We start from the raw sequence: 12,139 nt of genomic DNA, 5'->3' as shown, positions 1-12,139 counted from the left end.
GGGAAAGGAAACAAAGGGATTATGGAGTAAAGAGAAAAGTTATGACAGAGTAAAGGAATAAAATTGTTTCTATAGGTTTTAAATCATTTACCTTAGTTAACAATTGCAGCACAGAGCTTTATTGTCTATGCATTGCTCAAAGTTGTGTTTCATGACTATTGTCTTTTTCTTTTTTTAACAAAGTTTTTAAAAAATTATTTATTATTATTATTACTATTATTATTAATTTGCTATAGGGTGCATGTGCTTACCAGAGAGAGATGGAGAGAGAAAGTGAGAAAGCAAGCAGCCAGGTCTGGGAGTCCAACAACGGCCATGTGGGAGTCCAGCGCCTTAACCACCATGCCACCTGCTGGCCCAGGGCTATTATCTTTTGTGCCACAACCCAGACTACCGGAATCAGCTGTTACGACTCCCTAATGGTCAGCAGCCTGATTAACTTCAAATGCCTCGTCTCCAACACACCAAAACTTCTAAGCTACAATGAAAGCAGTGCTAAGACAGAAACCAGTAGCATAAATGCATATTTTTTAAAAAGAAGAGACCTAGGGCCGGTGTGGCGATTAAAGGCACTGGGCTGGATCCACGTGGCTCACTATAGTTCAAGTCCCAGATCTGACAGCTTGCTTTCTTGCTTTCTCTCACTCACTCACTCTCTCTCATCTCTCTCTCTCACTCCTTCTCTCTCCGGTCAAATTTAAATAAATAAATTAAATTAAATTAAATAATTCTTAAAAAAAAAAAAAGAAGACAGCCATTGGGATGGCTGTTATTTTTAAAAAATAGAAAGTAAGTGTTGGCAAAAGTGTAGAGAAGTTGACATCCTCATAGATTGCTGGTGGGAATGTAAAATGGTGCAGCCGCTATGGAAAACAGTAGGATACTTCCTCGAAAAGCTAAACATAGAATTACCATATGATCCAGCAATTCCATTTCTAGATATATTTCAAGTCCCAAAAGAACTGAAAGCACAGATTTGAACAGATATTTGCCCATCAATGTTTATATTAATAGCAGCATTATTCGCAACAGCCAAACGGAAACAACCCACATACGTTAGGCTGTCTGGAAGGTCATGACATACTTTTTTGCAAATAAGGGAATAGTACTCAGCCTTCAAAAGAAATCTGGACATGTGCTACCACCAACACGCAGGAACCTGGAAGACGTTACGCTAAATGAAGTAAGCCAGTCGCAAAAGGACAAAGATTGTGTGATTCCATTAATACAAGGTACACAGAATAGAAAATTCATGAAGACAGAAACATAATGCTGGTTGCCAGGAGCTTGGGGAAAGGAAAGTTGGGAATTAATGGAAACAGAGTTTCAGTTTAGAAAGATGAAAAAGTTTGGAAAATGGTGACAATTGCACAACAGTAAAAACATATTTAATGCTACTAAAAGATTATTAAAATGATGATTTGTGTGATGTGTATATTTTATCACAACTTAAAAAAATACAGAGGGGGGTAACAGCAGTTAGCGTAATGGCTATGTCGCTGACTCCCATGTAGTTGACTGTGGTTCGCGCCCCGGACCCAGTGGCTTAAACTCACGCCGGGCGCATGTGCGTGCGTGCCCAAGATCCCGAGAGGAGAATGGAGGAGAAGGGATTGCAGCATGGCCATCCCCCCTGGGGGGTGATTTCTTGCTTTCTGTCTCTCTGTCTGTCTCTTGTCTGTCTGGTGAGCACACGTGCCCTATAGCAAAAACCTCTCCAAAAAAAAAATACAGAGAAGGGCCGGCAGGTGGCTTGATGGTTGGGATGTTGGACTCTCACATGGTCAACTGCAGTTCAAACCCTGGACCTGGAGGTTTGCTTTCTTGCTTTCTTACTTTCTCTCTTTCTTTGTCTCTCTGGTCAAATTGAAAAATAATAATAAATAAAATTTAAATAATTTATAAAAAAAAATACAGAAAGATAGCTTGTCTTTCTCATCAAGATGGCTATTATCAAAAAGACAGAAAAATGGTAAGTGTGGGGCTGGAAGGTGGCATGGTGGTTAAGGGTGCTGGACTCCCACATGATCAACCACGTTTCGAGTCCTGGACCTGGTGGCTTGCTTTTTCACTTTCTCTCTCTCGCATTCTGTCTCTCTCTGGTCAAGTTAAAAATAAATAAACAAATAAAATAAAGTTCAATAAAATAATTCTTTAAAAAAAAAGAAAAATGATAAGTGTTGTCAAGGATGTGGAGAAATGGAAATGTTCATGTATTTCTGGTGGAGATTTTAAATGGTGTGGAAAATACCATGGCAGTTCCTCAGAGTTAAACATAGAATTACCCTATGTTCCAGCAAGTCCGCGCCTAGGTACAGATTCAGAAGAACGGGAAGCAAGGACTCAGACAGATACGTGTACGAGGTTGATGGCAGCATTATTCACGGCAGTTAAAATGTGAAGACTCAAGGTCTATCGGCAGATGAACGGATAAACAAAATGTGCTATTTACATATAGACAGCTTAATATTAGTCATAAAAAGGGATGAGATTCTGATATATGCTGCAACATGGATGACCTTGAAAATACTAAGAGAAATAAAGGAGACTCAAAAGGATAAATATTGTATGCTTCCACTCACAAGTGGAATGTAGACAGAATGTAGAATAGAGATTTCTGAGAGCTGGGGGAGAAATCCAGAGTTATTGTTTAAGGGTACGGTCTTTTTGTTTAGGATGATGAAAAAGTTCTAGAAATAGTGCTACTGGTTAGGAGCTGGCCCTGTAGCTCAGTGGTGAAGAGAGCGAGATTACATATGATCAACTGTGGTTCAAGTCCTGGCCCGGGTGGCTAGAAGCACAATGGGCATATATGTGTGCATGCCCTAAATCCTGATGAACGCAAGAATAGAGAAAAAAAGAATGTGGCATGACCATACCTCATTGGGGGGATGCTCTTTCTCTCTGTCTGGCAAACATATGTGGCCTCTGGCACTTAGGGGGAAAAAAAAAAGAGTTCTGATATTTTTGGGGTTTTTTTGAGAGGTTTTTGCTATAGGGTGCATGCACTTGCCAGAAAGACAGAGGGAGACAGAGAGACAGAAACGGAGAAATCACCCCCTGGGGGGATGGCCACGCCACAATCCCTTCTCGTCCATTCTCCTCTCGGGATCTTGGGCATGCACGCACACACACCCAGCGTGAGTTTAAGCCACCAGGTCCAGGACTTGATCCCCAGTCGACTACATGGGAGTCCAGCGACACAGCCATTATGTCAACTTCTGGTCCCAGAGTTCTGATAGTTATAAAACACTGTGAACATATTAATGCCATTGAATTCTTTTTTGAGAGGTTTTCGCTATGGGGCGCATGTGCTCGCCAGACAGACAGAGAAAGACATAGAGACAGAAAGCGAGAAATCACCCCCCGGGGGGATGGTCACGTTGCAATCCCTTTTCCTCCATTCTCCTCTCGGGATCTTGGGCACGCATGCACACGCGCCCAGTGTGAGTTTTAAGCCACCAGGTCCGGGACGCGAACCACGGTCGACTACGTGGGAGTCCAGTGGCATAGCCATTACGCTAACTGCTGGTTCCCAATGCCATTGAATTCTATACTTAAAAATAGTTTTAATGAAGCCAGCAGGTGGTGTGGTGGTTAAAGTGCTGAATTCCCACATGGTTGACTGCAGTTCAAGTCCTGAAGCAGTGGCTTGAAAATCACACTGAGTGTGTGTGCCCAAAATCCCAGGAGGAGAATGGAGAAAGGATTGCTGTGTGGCCATTACTCCGGGAGGGGGAAGGGGAATTTCTCATTTTTCCTTTCACTGTCTCTCTCTAGTGAACACACACATAAGGTTTTATGGCAAAACCTTAAAAAAAAAAAAAAAAAGGTTAAAATGGTAACATTTTTTAAAGGAATTACTTATTTTATTTACTTTTATTATTGTTATTATTATTAATTTGCTATAAGGCACATGCACTCAGCAGACAGAGACAGAGCGAGAGAAAGAGAAAACAAGTCACCAGGTCCCACAGGTCCGCCATGTGGGAGTCCAGCACCTTAACCGCCATGCCGCCAGCTGGCTCTAAAATGGTAAATTGTATGTTATGTGTATTTTACTACAATCACAATAAGTGTATAGTTAAAAAGAAATGGTTAAAATGATTGATTTTATCTTATGTATACTGAGTAAAAAAGTGGTGGGGACAGCCCTGTAGTACAATGATTAAGTTTTGTGACTGGGAGTTGGATCCTACATGGCCAACTGGCCAACCGCAGTTTGAACCCTGGTCTGCCTTGAAAAACGCCAGGTACAGGGACTAGCAGACGGTGTAATGGTTATGTCGCTGGACTCCCACATAGTTGACCGTGGTTTGAGTCCCAGGTCCAGCAGCTTAAACTCATGCAGGGTGTGTGTGCACATGTGCTCACAATCCTGAGAGAAAAGTGGAGGAGATTGTGACATGGCCATCCTCATCGGGGGTGAGTTCTCACTTTCCGTCTCTCTGGTGAGCGCAAGTGCCCCATAGCAAAAATCTCTAAGAAAAAAAAAAATGAAGGAAAGAAAGAAAGAAAAACACCAGGTACACGTGTGTGTACATCCCAACTCCTGACAGGAAGGACCAGTAGAGGAAAAAGGACCATGCCATGACTACTAAGATTGGCGCTCTCTCTCTCTCTCTCTCTCACACATACACACACACACACACACACACACACACACACGCCCTCTGGCAATAAAATGAATTGAAATCAAGGAGCCAGCAGGTGGCATGGGGGTTAAGGCGCTGGACTCCCACAGAGCTGACCACGGTTTGAGTTGTAGACCTGGCAGCTTGCTCTCTCTCCCTCTGGTGAGTGTACATGCCCTATAGAAAATTTAAAAATAGGGGGACCAGCAGTTGGTGTAATGACTATGTCGCTGGACTCCCATGCAGTCGACCATGGTTCCAATCCTGGATCTGGTGACTTAAACTTGTGCCGGGCGTGTGTGCGTTCATGCCCAAAATCCTGAGAAGAGAATGGAGGAGAAGGGATTGCAGCATAGCAATCCCCCCCAGGGGATGATTCCTTGCTTTTTGTCTCTTTGTCTCTCTCTGTCTTTCTGGTGAGTGCATGTGTCCTATAACAACCACTCCAAAAAAAAAAAAAGAAAGAAAGAAAGAAAGAAAGAAAATTTAAAAATAGGTGCCAGCAGGTGGTATAGTGGTTAAGGCGCTGGACACTGCCACATGGCTGACCATGGTTCAAGTCCAAGACCTGGTGGTTTGCTTTCTTACTTTCCCTCTTTCTTTGCATATGTGTCTTTCTCTGATCAAACTGAAGATAAATGAATGAGTAAATAACGCTAAAATAAATCATTCTTTTATGAAAAGAAAATGTAAAATAATAGAATTAAATAAATAATTCCTTTCTTGTTTTTTTTTATTTAGGGGGAGAGGTTTTTGCTATAGTGTATGTGCACTTGCCAGAAAGAGAGAGACAGACAGAAAGCGAGAAATCACTCCCCGGGGGGAATGGCCATGCCACAATCCCTTCTCCTCCATTCTTTTCTCGGGATCTTGGGCATGCACCCACAAGAACCTGGTGTGAGTTTAAGCTACCAGGTCCGGGACTTGAACTGCGGTCATCTACATAGGAGTCTAGCAATGTAGCCATTATGCCATCTGCCGGTTCCAATAAATAATTCTTTTTAAAAAATGAAATCAGGGACCAGCAGGTGGTGTGGTGGTTAAGGTCCTAGAATTCCCACATGGCCGACTGTAGTTTGAGTCCTGGACCTGGCAGCTTGCTTTCTAACTCTCCCTCTCTCACTCTCTTTGTCTTTCTCTGGCAAAACTCATGTGAATAATAACAAATAAATAATAATTTTTTAAAAAATGAAATCAAAGAAGGATTTGTACTGAAGTGAAGCAACTTAAAAAAAAAAAAGATGGGAACAGAGGAGATGGGGGCCATTCTGATCAGTGAACACCATAACTAAGAGTACTGAGGACCAGCATACAGTGTGGAAGTTAAGGTGGCTGGATCCAACATCACTGACTTCATAGTTTGAGTCCTGTAACTGGCGACTTGAAAAACGTGCTGGGCTTGTGTGCCCAAAATCCTGAGAAGAGAATGGAGGAGAAGGGATTGTGCTGTGTTCATCCCCCTGGAGAGTGATTTCTCACTTCCCACCACCCCCCACCTCTCTCTGGCAAGAGCACATGCCCTATAGCACAAATAAATAAACAAAAAGGAGGGGAAAAAAAGAGTATTGAATCATAATCCAAAATAGAAACTAAACATCTATGAGTCCATGCTGATATAAATAAATGACCGAATAAATATAGGGGCCGGTGGCTGGCCCTGTAGCCTAGTGGTTAATGGAACCAGATCCAACATGGCTGACCACACAGTACAAACTCCAGCCCCAGTGGCTTGAAAAACACTCCAACTAGCAGGGGATGGAAAGCCAGAAGGGGCTAGAGGAATTCAGCTCACCAAGGGGCTGTTTGGAAAGACCCAGGAGAAGCCGCCCAAAGAACTGATCAATGAATGGTCATTGAAGATAAAGGACATGGGAGTTGTTGACAGGCAAGTAAAAGATATCCAAAGGGAAAAAGAAAAAATGAAATGCTCTTGAAAGATGATGCCAAGGAGGGTCAGAAGGATGTCTGTGTAGTTCTGGCCAAAGAGATGATCAGGTCAAGGAAGGCTGTGAGCAAGCGCTCCCCATCCAGAGCGCACACGAACTCGGTGCTCATGGGGATGAAGAACCAGCTTGCTGTCCTGCGAGTAGCTGGCTCCCTGCAGAAGAGCACAGAAGTGATGAAGGCCATGCAGAGTCTTGTGAAGATCCCAGAAATCCAGGCCACCATGCGGGAGCTGTCCAAAGAGATGTTGAAGGCTGGGATCATAAAAGAGATGTTAAAGACACTTTTGAAAGCATGGATGAACAGGAAGAAATGGAGGAAGAAGCAGAAATGGAAATTGACAAAATTCTGTTCGAAATTACAGCAGGGGTCTTGGGCAAAGCACCTAGTAAAGTTACCAACGCCCTTCCAGAGCCCGAGCCTCCATGGGCTACGGCTGCCTCAGAGGATGAGGAAGAGGAAGAGGCTCTGGAGGCCATGCAGTCCCAGCTGGTCACACTCCTCAGCCAGAGGCCACCCAGCAGGGCCTTAGACTCTGCTCATGGCCCACCCACTGGAGGTACCCACCGTCCTGAGAAGCTGCCACCTCAGTGTCTCTTCCACCACTCCTCTGTCACGAGGGACTGCATTTTGAAGGTTCGCTGTGAACATCGTTTCACTGTCTGATAAAGTCTTGGGATCTCAAAAGTATTGTTCTTACAAAGGTGGTGTAATTAAATGCCTCATCTTCAGGCATATTTTACTAGGGGGAGGGCAAAGAAATCCATTTTCTCATAAAGCACTTCTAAGAATGGAGTTGACTGCCTGAATGTTGAGGACTCTACATTTTTCTTTTGTCTGTAAAACACTACATAATGGATTTTAATACATTTCTGCTTTAACAAAAAGAGAAAAACACTCCAAGTGCATGTGCATGTACGCCCAGAACCCCAGTAGGAGGGAGAAAATGCAGACACGTGATTGTGGTATGACCACACCCTGTGGGGGGTGCTTTCTTCCTGTCCCTTTCTCTCTCTCTCTCTCTCTCTCTCTCTCTTTTTCTCTGGCAAGTGCATGTGCCTCCTGACAAATACAATTTTTAAATGATAAATAATAAATGGAGAATGGATAAGTTTCCCTTAACAGAAGAATTCCAAGTAATATATCTAGATATTATCTCCCCAGGAAGTGAACCTTAATTCCTTTTCACTTGAGCATAAAATGGGCCTCGTGACTCACTTCCAAAGGATAAAATATTGAAAGAAAAAGTGACAACTTTGAGGAGGAGAAACCTGGCAGACACCACCATAACCAAGTGATCAAGGTTAGTATCACCAGAGACAGGAACCAGCAGTTAGCGTAATGGCTATGTCGCTGGACTCCCACGTAGTCGACCGTGGTTCGTGTCCCGGACCCGGTGGCTTAAAACTCACGCCGGGCGCGTGTGCGTGCGTGCCCAAGATCCCAAGAGGAGAATGGAGGAGAAGGGATTGCTGCGTGACCATCCCCCCTGGGGGGTGATTTCTCGCTTTCTGTCTCTATGTCTCTCTCTGTCTGTCTGGCGAGCGTACGCGCCCTAGAGTGAAAATCTCTCAAAAAAAAAAAAAATCACCAGAGACAAGTCATGTTGATGACATCATGTGCCCCAGTGGGATGAGAAAGGCTCCTTGTTTTCCTCCCAAAAGCCTTCAAAATCCCAATTATAGGAAAACGTAAGATAAACCCAAATTGAGGGACATTCTACAAACCACTTAACCAGTACTCCTCAAAAGAATCAAGGCCATTAGAAAAGATAAAAAAGAGAGACTTGTGGGACCAGCAGTTGGTGTAATAGCTATGTCGCTGAACTCCCATGTAGTTGACCGAGGTTCGAGTCCTGGACCCGGTGGCTTAAACTCACACCAGGTGCATGTGCATGCGTGCCCAAGATCCCGAGAGGAGAATGGAGGAGAAGGGATTGCGGTGTGGCCATCCCCCCTGGGGGTGGGGGGTGATTTCTCGCTTTCTATCTCTCTGTCTCTCTGTCTTTCTGGCGAGCACACGCACCCTATAGCAAAAACCTCTCCAAAAAGAAAAGAGAGAGATTTTTCACGGGCCAGAGGAGATTCAGAGGCCTGTTCACTAAATGCAGTGTGGTAGTCTGGATTGGATTGGAGAACAGAAAAGAAGACCTTAGTGGAAAATAAGAATTTAATTAACTTCATTTATTTTTATTATTTTTAAATCTGACTAGAAAGAGAGCACGCGTAAAAGAAAATGAGAAAGCAAGCCACCAGGTCTGGGATTCGAACCACAGTCAACCATGCAGAAGTCCAGTGCCTTAACTACCATGCCACCTGCTATACCAGGGTGGAAAGGTAGGGGTTCTCTACCTGTCTCTGATAAACATGCTCCTCTGGCAGAAAACAAAACAAAACAAAAACAGGACCAGTAGGTGGTGTGGTGGTTAAGGTGTTGGACACGCTCACATGGCCAACTACCATTCAGGTCCCAGACCTGGTGCATTGCTTTCTCACTTTCCCCCTCTCTTTCTCTCTCTCTGGTCAAATTAAAATAAATGAGTTCATAAATAAAACTAAATAATTCTTTTTTTAAAAAAAGGAATTAAAATATTCAGTAACAGTCATGAGGCTGGCCCCACAGCACAGCAGTTAAAGGCAGAGCAGAGGAAGCCAAAATACACACTGGGTGGACAAGTAGATCCAGATGGGATGGAGAATGGAGGAAAAATTATCACAGCATAATCAGGCCCAATGTGAGGGGTGGTTTTCTTTTTTCTTCTCACTCTCTGTCTCACCTCTGGCATAGAAAAACTAAAGCAGCTGGGGAACCAGCACTTAGCGTAATGGCTATGTCGCTGGACTCCCACATAGTTGACCGCGGTTCGCAACCCGGACCCGGTGACTTAGAACTCACGCTGGGCGCGTGTGCGTGCGTGCCCAAGATCCCGAGAGGAGAATGGAGGAGAAGGGATTGCGGCGTGACCATCCCCCCTGGGGGGTGATTTCTCGCTTTCTGTCTCTATGTCTCTCTCTGTCTGTTTGGCGAGCACACGCGCCCTATAGCAAAAACCTCTCCAAAAAAAAGAAAAACTAAAGCAGGTGGTGTGGAGATTAAGGCACTGGATTCTATGTGGCCAGATGTGCAGTTTGAATCCTTGAAACTCATGTCAAGTACAGGTGCATGTATGCCAAAAATTCAGAAGAGACTGGAGGAGAAGGTGATTTCTCGCTTTCTGTTTCTTGTCTTTCTGGCAAGCGTACGCACCCTATAGCAAAAAAACTCTAAAAAAAGAAAAAAAATAAATAAAAATAAAAAATTATCTGTCAGTTATTAAAAAAGAAAAAGAAATTGAATTTGTAGTTTAAAAACCTTATGTGGACCAGCAGTTGGCATAATGGCTATGTTGCTGGACTCCCATGTAGCTGACTGCAGTTTGAGTCCCGAACCCTGTGGCTTAAAGTCACACCGGGTGTGTGTGCATGGGTGCCCAAGATCCCAAGAGAAGAATGGAGAAGGGATTGCGGTGTAGCCATCCCCCCTAGGGGGTGATTTCTCGCTCTCTATCTCTCTGTCTCTGTCTTTTGGAGAGTGCACACACCCTAACGCAAAAACCTCTCCAAAAAATGGAAAAAAAAAAATATATATATATATATATTTGGTCTTCTGTTTACATACAACTTGTAAAATCCTTGGAATCTCCAAAGTGATATAATTTTGTATGCTGATGAGTTCACTAATGGTTGACAGCTGCTAGACTGCTTCAAGATTGGGGCTGGTCACAGGAAAGGCCAAAGCAGGATTAAAGGGTAAGACTTTCAGCAACCCCCAACCTCCTAGGAGGGGACAGGGACTGAAGGTTAAGTTGATCACTACAGGCCAGTGATGGAATCAATCACGCCCAGGTAAGGAAGCCTTCATAAATATCCAGATGCCTAACCCTATGCATCTCTTCACCTGTATATCCTGAGAAATACACTTTCAGTAAACTTGTAAACATAAGTGTTTCCCTGAGTTTTGTGAGTCACTCTAGCAAATTAATTGAACCTGAGAAGGGGAAGGGAATTGTGGGAAATCTAACTTAGAGCTGGTCAGTCAGAAACACAGAAAAAAACAACTTGAGGCTTATAATTGGCATCTTAAGGTGGGGTGGGCAGATCGGAGATCTGATGCTATCTCCAGGTGGATAGCGGGAACTGACCTAATTGGAGGATGCCCAGCTGGTGTCCACTGCCCAACTGCTTACTTGCTAGTGGGGAGAAATCCCCACACATCTGAGGTCACAGGGCCTTCAGTGTTGATTATTGAATGAGTATAGGAATACCTGAGGTTGGTTTATTGTGTATAGTCTCAGAGGGTGTTAGTGTTCTAAGCTATTATAGTTGCCTGGAAAAATGAGAACGATGTTGATGAACCTTAAGTTTGGCTAGTGAAGTTCACATATTTTCATTTCTGGGATAACCACTAAATGAGTGGAGACGGGGTGTGTAACTTCCAAACTGAGGAGAAAATGGAGAGCTACAGCATATTTAACCAAAGCAAGAAAGGAAAGAATAAGAAATAACAGGCAGAACAAAATTTTAAAACAGGAAATATTATAGATTTAATCTTCATTTCAACAGTAATTGCAACAATTTTAAGGAGACTAAATGGTCCAGTTAAAAACAAAAATTATGAGTGGATTTTTAAAAAGTGCAAATAAATGCTATATTCAAGAGACACATGTAAAACTAAGTCCACAGAAAAATGTTAAGTAAAAGGATGAAAGAAAGTAAAGCACTATTAGAAGTGAGCTTGGGAGCCGGCAGGTGACATGGTGGTTAAAGGCACTGGATTCCCACATGGCCTACCATGGTTCAAATCCCGGACCTGACAACTTGTTTTCTCCCTTTCCCTTTCTCTCTCTCTCTGCCTCTCTCTGGTCAAATTAAAAAATAACAATAAGTAGACTTAAATAAATAAATAATTTAAAAAGAAAAAAAAGTGAGCTTGACTTCTAGTCTAATCTAATCTAGCCAACAGCAGTGGCTTTCCCCACATGGGGCTCAGGATGTCGGCAAGATGGGTCTAAGTAAAGCTTTGCAAGTAAGGGGTACTCAGTATTTTTTTACAGTCATGTGCCTGGTTCCCTGCTTCCTGGGGCCTTTTACTCCACAAGCTCCTCTCCTTGTGACTATTCCCATCCGCCATTCCCAAGGGTCACTCTGCCTTATCTCTTTTGCTGAGAGCTTCAAACCAGCCTGTCCACAGCTGCTGGGGGAATATTTTCCCACTAGGTGTACACCCAACAGAATAGTCCTACATGGTCAGTCACCACCTCCTTGTCCTTCCATGTAAGCTGAGTTTGCTGTTGTGAACACATTGGGGTGTCTGACCAATGAGATGACTCTGGATAAAATCATCCCAAACCATCAAACAAACTATAATACAACAAGGCCTTTGGGTAGCCATACGTTCCTATCTCAGAGAAATAAAAAACCTCGTTTATGCGGTGAAAGCTCACCTCTATCCAGGCTAATAGTTTAGAAGGCGCATCTCATTGCACAGGTATCCAAGGAAGCACCTACTCTATCTTCACTGAA

General features: G+C 43.5%; 1 protein-coding gene and 1 pseudogene across 2 annotated transcripts in view; one reads left to right on the top strand and one right to left on the bottom strand.

Annotated features, from left to right (window-relative positions):
* TRAIP (TRAF interacting protein) overlaps positions 1 to 12,139 on the bottom strand; it is a 32,521-nt gene that overhangs the window by 19,691 nt on the left and 691 nt on the right. The window lies entirely within an intron of this gene.
* LOC102481300 (charged multivesicular body protein 3 pseudogene) lies at positions 6,488 to 7,244 on the top strand (annotated as a pseudogene).

The sequence above is a fragment of the Tupaia chinensis genome, unplaced genomic scaffold (assembly GCF_000334495.1).
Source record: "Tupaia chinensis unplaced genomic scaffold, TupChi_1.0 Scaffold149184_1, whole genome shotgun sequence".
In the NCBI taxonomy this organism is placed as follows: Eukaryota; Metazoa; Chordata; class Mammalia; order Scandentia; family Tupaiidae; genus Tupaia; species Tupaia belangeri.
The sequence above is the reverse complement of the archived record's forward strand: the minus strand, read 5'-3'. Positions and strand labels throughout refer to the sequence as shown.